At 40.5% G+C, this 20843-nt stretch overlaps 1 long non-coding RNA gene across 1 annotated transcript; it reads right to left on the bottom strand.

Annotated features, from left to right (window-relative positions):
• Window positions 1–4590: 4590 nt before the first annotated feature.
• On the bottom strand, window positions 4591–5383 carry LOC118487278. The gene is made up of 2 exons (XR_004881159.1): window positions 4877–5383; window positions 4591–4807 (listed from the first exon to the last, which is right to left on the bottom strand). It is a non-coding gene; the product is annotated as an uncharacterized LOC118487278 (long non-coding RNA).
• Between the last annotated feature and the right edge of the window lie 15460 nt (window positions 5384–20843).

The raw sequence follows: 20843 nt of genomic DNA, 5'->3' as shown, positions 1-20843 counted from the left end.
TATAGTGATGGCAAGATACCGAGGTCGTCCAAGGACACAAGAGCTTTTAGTACCGGCTTATCGTTAACGTCTAATCTAACCAAATCTTGATAAAAAGTTTTGAAAGTTTTAAAAAGATAAACTAGAAAATAATAATAAAATATAAGGAAAAACAAATAGACAAGAAGGAATCACTTGGTTCAAACTCCTCTTTTATGTATCCTTTAATGATTTCCACACTTTGGGCATTTTAAGAGATTATCTTTAAGTTATAGTAGTAGGCCCCCTTCCATGCAGCGTTACCCTCAACCTATTGGTCTGAGTCAGCAGGGATACAATCTCGTGAATTCGGATTATTGAAAGATAATTAGGTAAGTTATTAATACAAAAAGTGGTAGGCCCCTTTCCAGGCAGCGTTGCCCTCAACCTACTGGTCTGAGTCACCAAGGATATAGTCACGCAAGGTCGGTTTAATGTTTTAATAGTAGTTTATAGATAAGAGATTCAAGCGGTTCTTACTTCTCGTGAAGTCGTACTAAGCTTGAATCAGGTTCTCACAGGATCTATACACTGAACGAGACAAGAATTTACCCGACCACCCTTCTAACCCCTTCTAGGCAGTTAACGTGCTTTACATAGACCGTAAAGACACGAATGGGTGAATCAACAAAACTTTGAAGAATGATTAAGTAAAATTCACCTTCAATATAGAAAACTACTTATTAAAGTCATTAATACATACCCAAATAAATAGGAGCTAAAGGTTGGAAATCAAAAGGTAATACATAAAAGATTTGTCTTCACCAAGTAATGTAATAGTTTAGCCAAGCATGGCCTTTGTTTGACAAGAACTCTTACGATTGGTCTTGGACCCCGAGACTACTACACACTCTAAAAGATAGAAGATGGATGATGGGGGTGGGTATTGGTGTTGGTGTTGGAGTAGTGGTGGAGTGGTGGCAAGTGTGAGAGAAGTGGTTTGCCAGGGATAGTTGGAATGAAACCAAGCACCCCTATTTATAGCTGAAAGCAGACGGTCAACACGGCCCCATGGTCTTCATTCTCTCTCTACATTAATTGTAGTGCCAGATCTTGTACTAACACGGCCCCGTGTATCAACGTCACGACCCGTGACAATTGTACTTGCTGTACTATCTCAGATTCTGCGAATCTTAGAGTTGACCATGCCCCGTGTTGATTTGGCATGGCCCTGTGTTGATTTTTCTAGTTCGTCTTTTGTTGTTGTCTTTTCTTCTGCAGGGAATCTTGACTGGGCACGGCCCATGCCTGGTGGGCACGGTCCCGTGCCAGAGCTTCTGTTCTTGTTACTTTTGTTGGTTTGGATGTGGATGGGGGCTTGGCGAGTTGTGTCAATCCTTCTTCTTTGCATTTATGTTGGTTTCTGCTGTTAATTTGTTCCTTTTGTGCATTTAAGCTCTTTTGATCTTGTAAATTAAAAAGAAACAAAGAAACATGCGTTTTCCAACATTAGTACCGAAAAAGGGTTGATTTTACGTCGTATTTGATATAATTTATATGTTTTATTTTACGCACATCGGGCCTCCAGTCATGTCAATTCTATTTGGGTTATTGGGGTGACCTACCCGGAACCGGCCGATATAAAAAAGAAAATGAGGGCGACGACCTTCAAAAAAACTATTTTTCGGACCCATTGGGTGAGACCAAAGTTACCACCCACATGGTTTCAAACGGTTGGATCAGTAGAGTGCGGACAACTTAGTCCTTTTTTTAGTTGACAAGATTAAACGTGCGTTATGAGATTGTAGTGGCGACAAAGCACCTGGGCCAAACGGATTTTCTTTCAAGTTTGTTAAAGGATATTTGAGGATTTTTGAGTCGTTTTTTCCTAAAATTATTCAATCAATTTCACTCTAATCCGGAGGTTAGTAATTCTTGCAATTCTTCTTTCATTACCATAATTCCAAAAGTGCGAGACCCAAAAATGGTTCAATGCGGTTTTATTGAAGGGAGATCAATTTTTGATGCCCCCTCATTTTGAGTGAAATTCTATCTTGGGCGAAGATGACTAAGAAAAAAATTCTTGGCTTAAAGTGGATTTTCAAAAGGCATAAGTTTCAGTAAATTAGGATTTTCTTTAAATACTCTCAAAAGCATGAATGTTCCCCTGCTTTGGAGAAAACAGATCAATGGATGTTTAAGGTTGGGGAAGCCTTATATGCTTGTTAATGGACTCCCTACCACCGAATACAAGCTTTTTAGAGGCCTTAGACAAGACGATCCGATATCGCCCGTTTTATTTGTTCTAATGTTGGAAGCTTTGGAGGTTTTATGAAGAAGGCGGCCGTTGCGAGTTGCTTTAAAGGGGTGTCTTTGCCAAACGGGGGTCCTTTGTTAACCCCCTTATGTTATCCAGATGATGTTATCTTCATTGGTGAATGGTCGAAGGAAAACATTTTAAATCTTAATTGGATTTTAAGGTCTTTTTTCTTTTGCTCGGATCTTAAAGTTAACCACTAAAAGAGTTGAGTATCTGGAGCCGAAGTGGGTGAGGAGGAAGTTCCTACGTTGGCTAACCTCATTGATAGCAAAGCCTGGACGTTCCCTTTTACTTTCCTTGGCCTCCCTTTAGGGACCAACGTGAAGACGAAGACGGTTAAATATTGGAAGCCGATCATGTCGGGAATCAGTGTATCAAAACAGAAGCGGAAGCAATTTACATATTATATAAAAAACGATTATATATACACATATATATATGCTGATTTTATATATATAATCAATAAGTTTGATTTATTAATCCAAGTAATAAATATTCCCAATCAGGATCAAGGTTATACGCGTATAAACAAATAAAAGAAAAAAAACAACCATAGAGGGTTTTAGTAATCAACCTTTGACGATTAAACCGGGATTATAACACGCGGGTTACAACGAATTCTCGCTAGTAGGAAGTTCAAAACCGAGCACAAGATACCCGAAGGTGGAATCGGCCAAAGAGAAGGTGGCAGTGGTGCTTGGTCAACGACAGGATGGCGGCGGCCCTTGATGGGGTTGGCCGAAACTTGGGAGGGAGGCTAGGGTTTTTGTTTTTGATAAAAGTGTGATTAGGGTTTGCACCTTAATCTTCCTTTTATAAAACGTAATCTTACATTAAGCCCCCTATGATTATACAATTAACCCTCTTAATAATAATCTAATTAATATTAAGTGCCTCGAATTTAAACTATTATTATTTCACAAATAATAATCCACGTACTCGTGAACATATACGATTCGTGTACCAACGTGTAACTCTTCGAATCGTACGGAGTTGGTTACGTTGACTTTAATTATGGTCGGACATATAGATAACTCCAACAGATCATCGATAAGTTTAACTCTAAATTGTCTGGGTGGAAAAAAATCTCTCTTTGGCGGGTCGAGCGACATTAGCAAAAGTGTTCCTTGATGCCCTTCCAAACTATTATCTTTTACAATTCAAAGCCCCTTCAAATGCTTTGGAAAAAAATAGAAGGATCTTTGTTTGAGGTCATAATGGTGGTGCCAAAAGGATTAAGTGGATTACGTGGAATAAGATGGTTGCTCCTAAACGTCTTGGAGGATTGGGGACCAGGATATCCGAAGCTAAAATCTTGCCCTTCTTGTGAAGTGGTGGTGGAAGTATAAGATGGATAATACGGCCCTTTGGGTTGATGTGCTCCGAGCTATTCACCTGAAAAAGAACGGTTTTTTTTTTCTTTCCATTTTAATAATAAATGTGTGGGCTTTGGAAAGATATAGGTTTGATCAAGAAAGACTTTGTTTATTTGAATTTATATTTGGAGAGAAACTTGAAAGGCGTTATCGGGTCGGGTCAAAGTGTCTTGTTTTGGGTGAATAATTGGTTAGATACCTGTCTTCTCAAAGACCGGTTTAAAGACCTTTTCAAAGTCGCGGAAGAGAAATTTACCAAAGTCTCTGATTATGCACATCTTGGCCAGCGTTTAGAAGTGGAAACAGGATCTTAACCCAGGTTGGATTGCAGCCAATTGCTTGATCTTGAACAGTTGTTGCAGGGGGTTTCATTAACTAATAGAAATGATACTTGGGTTTGGAAAGGGCACGAGATGGAACAGTTGTCTGTGACTAGTTTGAGGAATTTTATATATAATTCTAACAACCCGGGTAACATATAGTGGCCACTTTGGCATAGTTGGGTCCCTACAAAAATAAGCATTTATTGTTGGAGGGCTTATAAAATTCCTTCGAGAGTGGGACTCGTTGGGAGGGGTGTGGCGCTAGAGAGTATTGAATGTATGAGGTGCGGGTCTGGCGTTGAAATGGTGCAGCACATATTATTTGGTTGTTTCTTCGTGAGGTCAGTCTGGTGGGCTATTTTTACATGGCTGAAGCTTCTTATGGCGGGTCATCTTTCCTCAGTTCAGGAAGTTTTGGGCTCATTGGACATGAACGAATCGAAAGTTTGGAAGAAAGCTATTGGGGAGATCTTACAAGTTGCAGCATTGGAGATATAGAAAGCTAGGAATGAAAAAAACTTTCACGACTGAGACTCATTTCAACCGGACGACGGAATGTATCAAGAGCTAGCTCACATTTAAAAACAAGAACATGTAAAAGAAGTCAAAAGTTAAAAAAAAAAAAAGAACTTACTAACTGTTATATTATAACTTATGATTTACCTCAATTTCCAATCTGAAGAAGCTGAGAAGTTTAAACAATACAACTAAAGTTCCTCAATGTGTAATAATTAACTTCAACTCTATATTTACAACTTAACATAAATTAAGCACTAAAAAAATCATAAACACATACCATTTGGAATATCCTTAAGCTGAGTGCCAGAATCCTGCATAATCCAAACAAAAGACATATAAAAATATAAAAATCATATAAAACCAAATCATATACAACTTACTTTCTCAACTGAAAACTGTTTAAAAGCAGAAAAAGGGGGAACTTAGATATGCGGGATAAGGGTACCCGTAAGCTTCAACCCTGTCAAACACAAATACAATGCAAAATAGAATAGAAAACGAAGAACACTTACCCGGTAACGATTAGGGATGTGACTGAGAAACGATTGTGATTTGAGTGAAGAACAGATTCGATTAGGTTAAAGAATTAAGAAAACCATGAATAAAGCCCTAGAAATGCAATCAACCTTCAATCTCAGATCCCCAAATCCAATCGAAATTGGGAACAATATTTACTTTAACCACTTGGCGATTCAATACATTCAATACGATGGAACAACGGTGACAAACCTTAGAAGGCAAAGAAGAGAGACATGCGTTGAAGATCTGAGAAAATGGAATGATGGATGCATCAAACTTAAGGCCGATAAAAGTTTGATTTCATTATTTAATATGCCATGTAAGAAATGTAAAAAAATCATTGAAACCTAAGTGAGGGAGGGCATATGTGGAAGCTTGGGATGAAACTCATGAAAAATGCAATGACGTTTCATATGGCGTCTTAAAATTAGGGTGTAAAATTACATCTTAGTCCTAAGGAGATATATTATATAATATTAAAGATTAGAGATATATTAAAATGGATTAAATGTAAAAATAATCTAAAAAGTGATAATTTTCGTGTTATGTTATAAATAGTATATATTTTTCTCTAAAATAATACAAGGAAATTATAAAAATAAAACAAATAGGATTATTAAAGATAAGTTTAGTATCAAATAAAATAAACTGTAATTTTCGTCTATGAGGTCTGGTGAAATAGGGCACTTTAGTTCAAGGTATTTTTTTTTTGTTCGATTTTCATCCCTAACATTTTTTGAAATATGTCAGCTACATCCAATTTTTTTTAACTCCCGTTAAACATGTTAGTTAAATGAGGGTAATTGGTCATTTCCACACACATATTTTTTATCTTTCATTTTTTTCACCGAGTAAATTGATATTTTCATCCTAAGGTTTGGTGAAATATGTCACTTTAGTCTAGTTTTTTTTTCATGCAATTTTCGTCACTGACTTTTCCAAAACATGCGAGTTTTATCCAATTTTCAATCAACCCCTAACTTTTTCATGCGTATGCGGTGGTGCCACATGTCGACGCTGAAGTAAAACATGAGATGTGTCGAGGTGGAATCTGTTGTCATGGTGTCGCCAGCGTTATAGCCCCGTCACCATTGAACTGACCCAGAAACCCTTCTTCCTGTCACCATGGAAATCGACACTCCTCTTTTCCGGGTGTCTCTAGCCTACGTTGATATTGGTTATAGACCTGTTTGTTGCTTAACAATCTCTAAAACAGGATTATATTAGATCAGGTTTTAGCATCGGTGGTTGCAATGACGTTAATGGTGGTGTTTATGCTTAGATAGGGAAACCCTAAGGTCTGGGTAGATGAGTATCAAAGATGTCAGAAAGGGTTGCAAACGACGAGTTGAATGAAACTGCCATGTCTTGAAAAGGTTAGGGATGAAAATTGCACGAAAATGATAGTTTACTCGGTGAAAGAAAACAAAAAATGAAAATTTACGTGAAATGAACAATTTACCCCTGTTTTTTTAACAATGGTTAAAATCGGATAAAACTAACATATTTTGAAATGTCATGGACGAAAATCACACAATAAAATAATTTGAATTAAAAATGACAAATTTCTCCATATCTTGAAAACGGCAGTTTTACTCTTAACAATATATGAACCATGAGAGTATACGTTTCACTTTCATAATACTTGCAATAAATCAATCAACTATGTGTCATCTTCACATCTCTATTCTCTCTTGACTATGTCCACATGATGCAAGACAGGTTATAAATGCCGAGGAAACTAATTATTTCCAAATTCATGAAAATGAACTACATAATAATGAAGTGGCCTTTAATCATATGGATGCACAAAAGTTAATAAATCAAGTATCAATCAGTTCTTGATCCAATTAGGATGAATTGATGAAAGTGGTTGATACGAGTGTTCATGCTTTTATGATGACGACATCCGTTGTTGCTTCGCGCTAGTTATGGACTAGGATGAGGTTTAACCCTAAATCAGTTATGCATATTAAAATTAACTACCAATAACTCCCACGCTCGCAAATATAGAATGGATTAGTCTAAATGTTATGTTATGCGTTAATCATATGAAAACGTACGTTTTGACGTATCTGATTGTGCTCAGTGTGACCTATAAAAGCATTGCGATCGGATCAAAACGTAAAGTAAATCGAGTTTATACCGTACGATCATAACGTATTATATGTGACCCGGCTCATATATGGAAAACATTAGTGGGTATAAAGGAAAAACCGACACATGTAATCAAAAGGGATTAACTAGACCTTTTGAAAAAAGGGAAAAGTAAAATATGATTCCACTTGGTTCGAAACAAAATTTACGAAACATATATTAAAAAGCACGAAAACAAGTTGTATTTGACCTGAGTTGTTTTCCAAAATAGTTTACGTCGTAACGTAGACCAACTCGAATTTATAGAAAAACGCATATTAAAATATGCACGTAAATTAATATTTGATCTGACCCGTTTCTAGAAAACATTTACGTCAAAAATAGAGCAATCGAAACACGTACATAAGAATATGCATGTAATATAATTAGTTATTTGTATGTTAGTTTATATATTCATTTATTTTAAAGAAAATGAAAAATGGTTTTGGGATTAGAAAGATGGAATTAAAGGTCCCTAAGAAAGAGATAAAAAAAATATCATATGGCGTTAATGTGGAAGATAGAGATATTAGAGATGTGTGATTTGAAGCAGATGGATACCACCGCCCTAACATATTGAAGTTGATTGAATGATCGATGTTGCGGTCAAGGATGGAGTTATCATGAGTGTGAGACGGGCTTGGACAAGGACCCAATTGGTATGCAGTTTGAGAGTGTGAGATGGGTTAACATCAAGTTTAGCAATGCAAAGATTCACGAAACTCTTTAATTTACTTCCAAGTCTTTTTCAAGGAAACAAAGTTCTCTTGACTAGGTATTCAATTAAATGCCTGAATCACAAGGGTGCTTTCTACATCTTGAATCTGAGGCTTGAACGCGAAGCGTAAGCTTTTTCTCTTCGTATACGTCTTCTCCTTTCTGCTCGTCCAAAAGAATCTCCTTTTACTTCTGGCTTGCGATGTATATATATTCTTCCCTCCGTATGTATTCAGTATGTTATCTCATTCAAAGGTATATCATAAATTGAATCAAATGCAATTGTTCCATCGTTAGGGCTCTGGCGTATCATTAAGAGGTTAAGTGGGCTGCCTCTCTGAATTTTGTTTGGGTTGGGTCTTGCTATTCGGTCAATCACAAAGAAGCAAATCAAAAAGAACAACCGTGGCATGAATGTAAATAGCTAAAATCATTAAGGGAATTATTGTCAATTTGGCTTATACCATGTTCCTCAATTAATTCTTGCGCACGTATGGATCATGTGCAGCCTTTTTCTTATTTAATTAAAGTACCCCATATTTTCAAAAAACTACTATCTTAGCCCCACCCCTGTGCCTGGCCAATTGCATTAATGTACTCCTGAGGGGTAAAACTGTAACCTTACTGAAAGGGTATTTTCGAAATCTTACCCTTATTATAATATATATTAAAACACATCATAAGCTACGGTAAATGAAAACCCTTTAGTTTTAAATTTATTTACTAGAATGTCATTCACACTTACATAATTAGCTAATCTTTTACGGCAACTTGGTAATTTAATCAATTTTTAGTGGCATTTCTATGCATCCCACAAGACACCTTTATTTTATGTTTTGACCACACAATTTTGGTTCTTACACTTTTGCCCCCTCAATTTTGTTTGTTTTTTTAATACTAATTTACATTCTTATCCACTGAATTTTAATAAAGTTATCGAATGTACCCCAAACACTAGTAAAGTTGTTTTTATCTTTTTTAAATCGTTTTACATCACAATCCGCGAACTTTAATAAAGTTACCACTTTAAATTTTTAACAAGTTTTCCGTTATGATGTCATATTTTTTTACATGTTTCAACTTTTTATATTTAGTTTCAATTAATATTAATAGTGCACATGAGTTATTTTTATCTACATTTTGATATTCATTTACGTAACGTTATTTTCCAACCAGCCAGTTGTTTAGAAGTTTTTTATAGTGTTTGATTTTTTAAATCATCTGGCACTCATGTAAAAATATACCATTGTTACGTGTTTTTTTATCTACGCTTAAACCGACCCACTACAACACGTTATACTATATGTTAAAAAGCAACATTTGGGTGATTGTTTGTTTGAAGGAAGTGATGCTAACGCTAAAGAGTTTTTAAATTAGAATTTCTTTGGGAGTGTGAGTTGTCGGGGGGACGGTTAACAGTGGGAAGCAGTGGCATCACTGAATTTAGTTATGAGTTTTATAAATAGTTTATGTTATTGTACTGAGAATCTCTAAATGAAACATAAATTGTTATCAACTACCAGGTTCTTAATTATTTTAGTTATTTTTGCTTTCAAAACAGGTTGGTTCCCCGCCGCAACGCGCGGGTGGGAACAACCTTGTTTATCTAGTAAACTTATGTTGCACTCCCTGTGCTTGACACGTTTACACCTTGTTTTATTAAAGTTGTCACACCCCCAAAATCCACCCGCGGATAACACCCGCTTCGGGGGCGTGACCGACCAGGATCCAGCCACCAATTATACTAAGCATTGGTTAATAATAAAGTAATACTTACTAACCATAAGGTTAGCAAACATCAAGTTCAGAGTTTAAGGTTTCAAGTTTAAAACAGTAACAAGTAGCGGAAGCATAATTAAATAGTTTTAAACAGTGTTCATAAGGTAAGCATAATAAATGCCCAACACACGGGCAGACGACCACTACACATCCCAAGTAGCTGCTCCAGTCACTGGCCACCTGCAAAGCATGCAGTAAAGGGGTCAACAATAATGCTGAGTGAGTTCACTAGTTGTCCAGTTTTAATTACCAAAAACTTGTTTCACCAGTTAATTTATCCGTTTATACATGCCATGGGGAGCTACCCCAAAAGTTAGCGACTAAACTGTTTTTCCAATACCGAACACTAGGTAACCGAATGCGTTTCCGCAGGATGCCCCGATGTCAATGTTCTATCATCATTGACGGATGCCTGAGTACATTAGTTCACGACCGATCCCATACCATGGCACGGTGTGAGGCTGGTAAGACCTAAATAGCGCTATCAACTAATAACCCGTTCGCCTGGCACCGGCGACTAATCGGTATTATGTAGTAGGGACTTGAGTGATAGAGTTGCGTTTAGTGCCGTTAGTTGCATTCCGTATAAACAGTAATTAACTAAAAAGGTTTCCCAATACAAGGGAAGATAAAGTAAGTTGTTTCCCAATAACTAGGGAAGGAGTGTAGACGGTATCCCCTTTACAAGGGGATAGGGTTGTTTTAGTCTCGTGTCCCAAACCACCGGGACGCATGCTTTTAAGTTGTGAACTCACCTTGGGTTGCTCGGTATGATACGTTACTTGGTTAAGTATGTTGGTCACCACGTCCTAACATGGTTACCAAATATGGGTCAAGTCGGGTACAAGTAAACACGTATAGCATGCACGTATACAAACAGTTAACAGGCAGAACTACAAACAGTAACATATGTACATACAGTAGCAGATCAGAATGAAGCCCAGTCAATAGGAGGCCCAACAGTTGAAGCCCAAAACAACAAGACAAACAGTCAAGGCCCAATAACATAAAACAGCCCAGTCGAAACTAAGGTGGTTGCGACTCGCAACCGAGGTTGCGACTCGCAACTGCGGTCTCGGTCCGTCATGATTTGGTTACGACTCGTAACCGGAGGTTGCGACTTAGCAGGTGTGGTTGCGACTCGCAACCAGGTTTGATGCGTGCTGATTGCGACTCGCAACTGGGAGATTTCGACTGATCATGTGTGGTTTCGAGTAGCAACCAAAGGTTGCGACTCGCAACCGTGATAACGTGCATGGCAATCCCTTCTAGAACCTGCAGTGTACGACCCAATGGAATTGCTGTTTCATGTAAATATTGTACTAAGCCACTAAAACATGTTTCTTGGTCGGTTTTGTGCACATTTTAGATCAAAATCAGCAGGTTCAAAACATTGTAGCAACATTCAAGCTGTTCATCATATATTCATCAATCAAATTCAAACTTCATTCACAAACAACTCAAAATCCTGTTTAAAACTCCTACCTATTTTCCGGGCAAAATCATAACCAAGATTAAACCCAAAACATGCATTTTAATAGCCACAATCATTAACTAACAATCAAGCCTAAATCTTTAAACATCATCGGATAGTAAAACCCATCAACTTAAACGATATGAAACATTTAACCAAAACCATCACAACCCACAAACCGATTATCATAACAACAAACATCATAAACATTCACAACAAACATCATCAAGTAGCCACCTTCCTTAGCATATTTATGAACATACAAGCCTAATATTCATACTAAAATCTCTAATCACATCAACAAGCATAAGACCATAGCAATCATCAACAATCATGAACATTAAACACACTAACCGGTTACTCGGGGTTGAGAGAAAAGGGGTGTTCGGGTGGTCTCTTGGCTCGGCCGATCCTCCTTGTTGATAGCTTACTTGATCCGAGAGATATGAAGGAATGGGGAGTTGATTTTGGTTGCTAGAAATTTAGAGTTTTAGGGTTTAGTGAAGAAGATGAGAGGAGAGTGTGAGAAGAGAGTGTGTAAAATGATTAAGGGAGGTGGGGTTGGGTTTATATAGTGTACCGAGTTGGGCTAAGGGTTTCCGGGTTGGGTTTCTCGGCTACAAGGCCTTAACCGGCCCAAGTGCTTCACTGTTCACTCGAGACCGTGGTCTCGAGTCGGGTCTCGGGTTTGGTTCACATATATATAACACTTATATATATATACATACACATAAGTAAATCGGCACATAACACATAATAACAGATAGTTTTTCATATATTTTTACTGTTAGTCGATTACGTACACGTTCGTTACATCGAAAGGTTATCCGGAAAGATCCGAGGTGTCACATTATCCCCAAGTTTTAGGAACTTTCGTCCCGAAAGTTAAGGCAGCCACTGTCAAGCTAGTGTAAGTGAAAGCGTTTCAACGGGGTGTCACATCATCCCCCCGTTAGTTTGGAATTTCGTCCCGAAATTCGTTCGTAGCTTCAGTGCTGGGGTTTTCGTTAGGGAACAACTGGGGATACTTGTGCTTCATTTGGTCTTCCCGCTCCCAGGTATACTCTGGGCCACGTCGCGAGTTCCAACGAACTCGTACAAGAGGTATCTGGCTACGTTTGAGGATTTTGATCTCTCGATCAGTGATCTCAATCGGTTCCTCAGTAAAGTGTAGCTGTTCGTCAATCGTCAGTTCCTTAAAAGGAATCACAAGTGTTTCATCCGACAAACACTTCTTCAGGTTGGATACGTGAAAAACGTTATGTACCGCACTCAGTTCTTCAGGCAGGTTCAATCTATAAGCAACCTTACCGATCTTCTCGGTAATTTCGAATGGTCCGATATATCGCGGATTAAGCTTGCCCCGTTTACCAAAGCGAACCACACCCTTCCAGGGTGAGACTTTAAGTAGAACCCGGTCACCGACCTGGAATTCCAATGGTTTCCTACGCTTATCAGCGTAGCTCTTCTGACGGTCACGAGCTGCCGCCATGCGTTGTCTGATCTGGGCAATCTTTTCCGTTGTATCTACCACCATCTCGGGACCCGTGATTTGACTATCACCGATTTCCGCCCAGCAGAGAGGTGACCGGCATTTACGACCGTACAATGCCTCAAAAGGTGCTGCCTGAATACTGGTGTGGTAGCTGTTGTTGTATGAGAATTCTACTAACGGTAGATGCTTCTCCCAATTCTTGCCAAAGTCGATCACACACGCTCTAAGCATGTCTTCTAGAGTTTGGATGGTACGTTCGGACTGTCCATCCGTTTGCGGGTGATAAGCAGTGCTCATATCTAAACGTGAGCCAAAGCATTTGTGCATAGCTTGCCACAGTTCCGAGGTAAATCGAGCGTCTCGGTCGGAAATAATTGAGGTTGGCACTCCGTGCCTCGAGACTACTTCCTTTAAGTAAATCTCTGCCAAGGTAGAAAACTTGTCTGTTTCCTTAATAGCCAGAAAGTGCGCGGACTTGGTTAGTCGATCCACTATCACCCAAATAGCATCATTTCCGCGTTGAGATCTAGGTAGCCCTGTAACAAAATCCATGGAAATTTGCTCCCATTTCCATTTCGGGATTTCTGGTTGTTGGAGTAGACCTGCTGGCTTCTGGTATTCTGTCTTGACTCTCGCGCAAGTCAAACATTTGCTGACGTATGTTGCTATGTGGGCCTTCATACCAGGCCACCAATACGTAGTCTTCAAGTCATGGTACATCTTGTCCGAACCAGGATGTACTGAGTAGCGGGACTTGTGGGCTTCGTCCATCACGAGTTCACGTAAACCTCCAAAGAGTGGAACCCAGATGCGTCCTGTTACATAGTAAGCACCATCTTCTTTCTGTTCTAGTTGCTGTCTCGACCCTCGCAGAGACTCAGCCCTGATGTTATCCGGCTTCAATGCTTCAACCTGAGCATTTCGAATCTGAGTAGGGAGGTTAGACTGGATGGTAAGTTGCAGTGCTCGCACGCGCTTTGGTACGGTGTCCTTTCGACTGAGGGCGTCTGCCACGACATTGGCCTTGCCCGGATGGTATTTGATGGCGCATTCGTAGTCGTTCAAGAGTTCGACCCATCGACGCTGTCTCATGTTCAATTCCTTTTGCCTAAAGATATGCTCGAGACTTCTGTGATCGGTGTAAATGGTGCACTTGGTACCGTACAGGTAATGTCTCCATATCTTAAGAGCAAAAACCACTGCTCCTAGTTCCAAGTCGTGCGTCGTGTAGTTCTTTTCATGCGTCTTGAGTTGTCGTGAGGCGTAGGCAATAACTTTCTCGCGTTGCATTAGCACGCAACCGAGCCCATGAATAGACGCATCGCAGTAAACCACAAAGTCGTCAGTGCCGTCAGGCAACGTGAGAATAGGAGCGCTACAGAGGTTATCCTTAAGCCTCTGAAAAGCAGATTCCTGCGCTGCATTCCACTTGTAGGCGACGCCTTTCTGAGTGAGTGTTGTGAGAGGTTGTGCAATCTTTGAGAATCCCTGAATGAATCTGCGGTAGTAGCCCGCCAAACCCAAGAATTGGCGTACTTCAGTGGGAGTCTTAGGCGTAGGCCAGTTCTTTATCGATTCGATCTTAGCTGGGTCGACATGAATTCCGTTCTTATTAACTACATGGCCGAGGAAATGGACTTCTCGAAGCCAGAAGTCACATTTAGAGAATTTGGCGTACAGTTGCTCGTTGCGAAGGAGTTCGAGGATAAGGCGTAGGTGCTGTTCATGCTCTTCTTGACCTTTCGAATAAATCAAGATGTCGTCGATGAACACAATCACAAATTTGTCGAGGTAAGGCTTACATACGCGGTTCATAAGATCCATGAACACTGCAGGTGCGTTGGTCATTCCAAAAGGCATGACGAGGAACTCGTAATGACCATAACGAGTCCTGAATGCAGTCTTGGAGATGTCTTCGTTACGAACTCTCAGCTGATGATAGCCTGATCGCAGGTCAATCTTTGAATAGTAGCTCGATCCTTGCAACTGATCGAATAGGTCGTCGATGCGCGGGAGAGGGTAACGATTCTTGATGGTAACCTTGTTCAACTCACGATAGTCGATGCACATTCGGAATGTGCCGTCCTTCTTCTTGACAAAGAGCACTGGGGCTCCCCAGGGTGATGAACTAGGACGGATAAATCCTTTATCCAATAGTTCTTGTAGTTGCGTAGAGAGTTCCTTCAGTTCTGCAGGGGCTAGACGGTACGGTGCACGAGCTATGGGTGCTGCTCCAGGAGCTAGCTCGATTTGGAATTCGACCTGACGGTGAGGAGGGAGTCCAGGTAGTTCCTCAGGAAATACCTCGGGATAGTCGCGTACTACAGGAAAATCTTCAATCCTCTTTTCCTTATCGTGGGCGTGGGTGACAAGTGCTAAGATAGCGGTGTGCCCTTTCTGCAAACACTTCTGGGCTTTTAGAAGCGAGATAATGCCTGTGACTTCTCCACCTTTGTTGCCTTTGACGATGAGGGGTTGACCAGAACGGCGAGGTATACGAACTGCTTTCTCTTGACAGAGGATCTCAGCGCGATGTTTGGATAACCAATCCATACCAATGACGACGTCGAAGCTTCCGAGTTTGACAGGGAAAAGATCGATACTAAACGTATGGCCAGACAATTCTAGGGTGCAGTCGTGGATCACGTGCGTGGCCTCGATGTTCTTACCATTAGCTATCTCGACGGTATGCTTAGAACTTAATAATGCGGGCGAATGCTTAAGTTTCTTACTAATGCGAAGGGATACATAACTGGCATCGGCACCGGAATCAAATAACACAGAAACATAACGATCATCAAGTAGGAACTTACCCGCCACGACGTTGGGATCGTTCCTAGCCTCTCCAGCTCCAATCACGAAAGCTCTGCCCCTTGCATTTCCAGCATTGTTGTTTTGCTCATTGTTCCCAGCCCCCTGATTGTTGCGATTCTGATTCAGTTCAGGGCAATCCTTTCGCATGTGCCCCGTTGCCCCGCATTTAAAACATACTCTGTTGTTTCCCTGCTGCTGTTGCTGTTGGGGTTGTTGTTGATTCTGCCTTGCCGGGAACTGACTTCTACAATCCTTGGCTTCGTGCCCCATCTTGTGGCATCGCTGACACTGACCCTTGTTGCATGCCCCATTGTGGTGCCTGTTACACTTGTTGCACTTAGGGTAGTTTCCCCGGTAGCCACCCTGTTGCTGAGTGCCTTTGTTGTTGTCAGTTTTCCTTTGCTGAGCTGGGGCTTGAGTAGGGTTTGCATCCTTACCCTGATTTCCATCCCACTTTCGTTTGCCATCACTAGAAGTTCCTTCCGCAGCACTGATCCTTTTGGGCAACCTGCCCTCTTCCACAGCCTGATCAGTGAGTTTGTGAGCAAGTCGAACGATCGGCTGAATGGTAGTGTGGTTGGCTGAAGTTACATGGCTTCGAATTTCTGGAGCCAGACCCTTGATGTACAGTTCGATCCTTCGATACATAGGTCGAGACATGTTTGGACAAAGAGCAGCATAGTCGTTGGACAGCTTGGTGTAGGTCTCAATCTCTGACCCAACCATCTTGAGTTCATAGTACTCATTCTCCAGCTTGTGGATGTCATCCCTGTGACAGTACTCTTCCTTGATCATATCCTTGAAATCTTCCCATGCAGTAGCGTTAGCAGTCTCTAGACCAAGCATTTGAATTTGCGCTTTCCACCATGAAAGTGCGCTTCCCTCTAGAGTACCAGTAGCAAACTTCACCCAATTAGCAGTTGGGCATTCACAGACAGCAAAAACAGCTTCGACCTTCTCAATCCAGTGCAGAAGGCCTATGGCACCCTCCGTGCCATTGAAAGGAAGAGGCTTGCAATCCATAAAGGTCTTGAAGGTACAAACACGTGGTTGCACAGGTGCAGGCTGACCTGTTGTGAGGAGTGAAGCGAAATAGGTTTAGAGGCGAAAAGACGAGGTGGCGGTAGGATCTAAACATCCTAAAGCATCGAGTTTACCTATAGGGTGAGCTGCGAAAGCTGCAGCCACAGTGTTGAGCAGGCTAGTGAACTGAGCCGGGGTCATGTTGACGTTTCCTCGTCCGCGTCCACTCATTGTCTTCATAACCAGAAAACATAGTATGAGTGCGTGATAGCGAGAATAAGATAGAAGAGAGAAGATGTATCTATCTAATCAGGCAACTAGTACGTATATCATAACAGGAAACATAAAGCAAACAAGTAAACACTGGTCCGAGCTATGAGGTCAAATAAGTCGAGCCTTGTACTTGGAGCGTAGTGTCGTCACGAGTCACGGGTTATAGTCTGGTTTTTCTCAAAAAGATTTTCCCCTTTTTAAAACCAAGTTCACTATAACCAATGGCTCTGATACCAATCTGTCACACCCCCAAAATCCACCCGCGGATAACACCCGCTTCGGGGGCGTGACCGACCAGGATCCAGCCACCAATTATACTAAGCATTGGTTAATAATAAAGTAATACTTACTAACCATAAGGTTAGCAAACATCAAGTTCAGAGTTTAAGGTTTCAAGTTTAAAACAGTAACAAGTAGCGGAAGCATAATTAAATAGTTTTAAACAGTGTTCATAAGGTAAGCATAATAAATGCCCAACACACGGGCAGACGACCACTACACATCCCAAGTAGCTGCTCCAGTCACTGGCCACCTGCAAAGCATGCAGTAAAGGGGTCAACAATAATGCTGAGTGAGTTCACTAGTTGTCCAGTTTTAATTACCAAAAACTTGTTTCACCAGTTAATTTATCCGTTTATACATGCCATGGGGAGCTACCCCAAAAGTTAGCGACTAAACTGTTTTTCCAATACCGAACACTAGGTAACCGAATGCGTTTCCGCAGGATGCCCCGATGTCAATGTTCTATCATCATTGACGGATGCCTGAGTACATTAGTTCACGACCGATCCCATACCATGGCACGGTGTGAGGCTGGTAAGACCTAAATAGCGCTATCAACTAATAACCCGTTCGCCTGGCACCGGCGACTAATCGGTATTATGTAGTAGGGACTTGAGTGATAGAGTTGCGTTTAGTGCCGTTAGTTGCATTCCGTATAAACAGTAATTAACTAAAAAGGTTTCCCAATACAAGGGAAGATAAAGTAAGTTGTTTCCCAATAACTAGGGAAGGAGTGTAGACGGTATCCCCTTTACAAGGGGATAGGGTTGTTTTAGTCTCGTGTCCCAAACCACCGGGACGCATGCTTTTAAGTTGTGAACTCACCTTGGGTTGCTCGGTATGATACGTTACTTGGTTAAGTATGTTGGTCACCACGTCCTAACATGGTTACCAAATATGGGTCAAGTCGGGTACAAGTAAACACGTATAGCATGCACGTATACAAACAGTTAACAGGCAGAACTACAAACAGTAACATATGTACATACAGTAGCAGATCAGAATGAAGCCCAGTCAATAGGAGGCCCAACAGTTGAAGCCCAAAACAACAAGACAAACAGTCAAGGCCCAATAACATAAAACAGCCCAGTCGAAACTAAGGTGGTTGCGACTCGCAACCGAGGTTGCGACTCGCAACTGCGGTCTCGGTCCGTCATGATTTGGTTACGACTCGTAACCGGAGGTTGCGACTTAGCAGGTGTGGTTGCGACTCGCAACCAGGTTTGATGCGTGCTGATTGCGACTCGCAACTGGGAGATTTCGACTGATCATGTGTGGTTTCGAGTAGCAACCAAAGGTTGCGACTCGCAACCGTGATAACGTGCATGGCAATCCCTTCTAGAACCTGCAGTGTACGACCCAATGGAATTGCTGTTTCATGTAAATATTGTACTAAGCCACTAAAACATGTTTCTTGGTCGGTTTTGTGCACATTTTAGATCAAAATCAGCAGGTTCAAAACATTGTAGCAACATTCAAGCTGTTCATCATATATTCATCAATCAAATTCAAACTTCATTCACAAACAACTCAAAATCCTGTTTAAAACTCCTACCTATTTTCCGGGCAAAATCATAACCAAGATTAAACCCAAAACATGCATTTTAATAGCCACAATCATTAACTAACAATCAAGCCTAAATCTTTAAACATCATCGGATAGTAAAACCCATCAACTTAAACGATATGAAACATTTAACCAAAACCATCACAACCCACAAACCGATTATCATAACAACAAACATCATAAACATTCACAACAAACATCATCAAGTAGCCACCTTCCTTAGCATATTTATGAACATACAAGCCTAATATTCATACTAAAATCTCTAATCACATCAACAAGCATAAGACCATAGCAATCATCAACAATCATGAACATTAAACACACTAACCGGTTACTCGGGGTTGAGAGAAAAGGGGTGTTCGGGTGGTCTCTTGGCTCGGCCGATCCTCCTTGTTGATAGCTTACTTGATCCGAGAGATATGAAGGAATGGGGAGTTGATTTTGGTTGCTAGAAATTTAGAGTTTTAGGGTTTAGTGAAGAAGATGAGAGGAGAGTGTGAGAAGAGAGTGTGTAAAATGATTAAGGGAGGTGGGGTTGGGTTTATATAGTGTACCGAGTTGGGCTAAGGGTTTCCGGGTTGGGTTTCTCGGCTACAAGGCCTTAACCGGCCCAAGTGCTTCACTGTTCACTCGAGACCGTGGTCTCGAGTCGGGTCTCGGGTTTGGTTCACATATATATAACACTTATATATATATACATACACATAAGTAAATCGGCACATAACACATAATAACAGATAGTTTTTCATATATTTTTACTGTTAGTCGATTACGTACACGTTCGTTACATCGAAAGGTTATCCGGAAAGATCCGAGGTGTCACAAAAGTCGTCTTCTTTAGCAATGTTCCGACCACTCCGGTGATATTCCGACCCCGGAGCAAAACCTGGTGCCACCGGGATCGAGTCGGAAGCACGTCCGAGTTCTGTAACTCCGGCCGAATATCGTCCGACATCTAAACTACTTTATCTACACTTCAATTTGTTCCTACTTCGTTTTCTATGACCTAAAGAGACTCGTTGGAGAGTTTGAACCCCAGCCAAAACTGAACACGACCATCCGACCTCCATCGTCGGTATTTCTCTTGTGTGTTCATGGGATTTCAAGTATGGATAGTGCAACTTGGTTGCAAACGAGTCATGGGTTTGGGATGAGACGGCTGAACAGAGCAATGTACAGGCGTTATAGATTTGACTAGGTGAGCATGAACCCAATTAGTTTAGAGATGAGTTGCAGATTTTGCTCCAGTGGGAGTGGTCGGAACATCACCGGAGAAGACGACTTTAACAAAACAAGATCTAAACGTGTCAGCGGAGGTAAAGCACAATGTGTAAATGTGTCGTAAACTCTAATTCTTTTTTTATTATCAGGAGCAAAAACGTATTTTCACACGTTGTGGGGTGAACATTGATGCAATTGGCCGAACACGGGGGTAAGACAACAATTTTTTTGAAAATAAGAGGTGAGGGTGCCTTATCACCCTTACTCTTTAATTTATACTTACAGTAGCGGTTGGGTCTAGTTTTGGATAGATTCAATCTTTTGAGAATTGATTATAAACTAGAATTAAGCACCCCGTGTTGCGTCGGGGGCCTAAAACTATGCCAAATAACATCAATGGCACACCGCTGGTAGAGACCATCAACACTGAAGTTGCAGCGTGTTAATGCGAAGAAATAAGACTGAAACATATAAAAAATAACTATGTCAATTTAGGACCCCCGTGTTGCGACAAACTTGTTAAATGGAAAAAAATAGACGCAAAATCGTTGAACCACACACGCACTTTGCGCCATGTTAACTCGTAAAATAACGTAGAAAAGAATAACTAAGTCGATGTAGGATCCGCTCGTTGCTGCGAACTTGCCAAAGAGGGAAAATTTACACGTTACGACATACCTGTCAAATGTGAAAAAATTGACCAAAATGTTGAACCACAAACGCACGTTGCGACATATTAAATCGCAAATTTTAGAACGAAACGTAAAATGAAAAACTTGCGAATGATAAAAAGTATGGGGGACCAAAGTTGTAAATAAAAAAGTTTTTGGTTAAATTATAAAAGTTGAAAAGTTTTGGGTTAAAAGTAAACAAATTAAGAAGGTTAAAATACAAAAGATGAAAACCTTTGAGTTAAAAGTAAAAAATCACAAATTTTTTTTTTTGAAAAACGTTTCATAGGGTACAACACAAATGCAAGAATGTATTGTTAATTTATATCAGGGAAATACGAATCTCTGATCTTTAATTAAGATGATACAAAAG

Source organism: Helianthus annuus, chromosome 15 (genome assembly GCF_002127325.2).
Source record: "Helianthus annuus cultivar XRQ/B chromosome 15, HanXRQr2.0-SUNRISE, whole genome shotgun sequence".
Classification (NCBI taxonomy): Eukaryota; Viridiplantae; Streptophyta; class Magnoliopsida; order Asterales; family Asteraceae; genus Helianthus; species Helianthus annuus.
The sequence above is the reverse complement of the archived record's forward strand: the minus strand, read 5'-3'. Positions and strand labels throughout refer to the sequence as shown.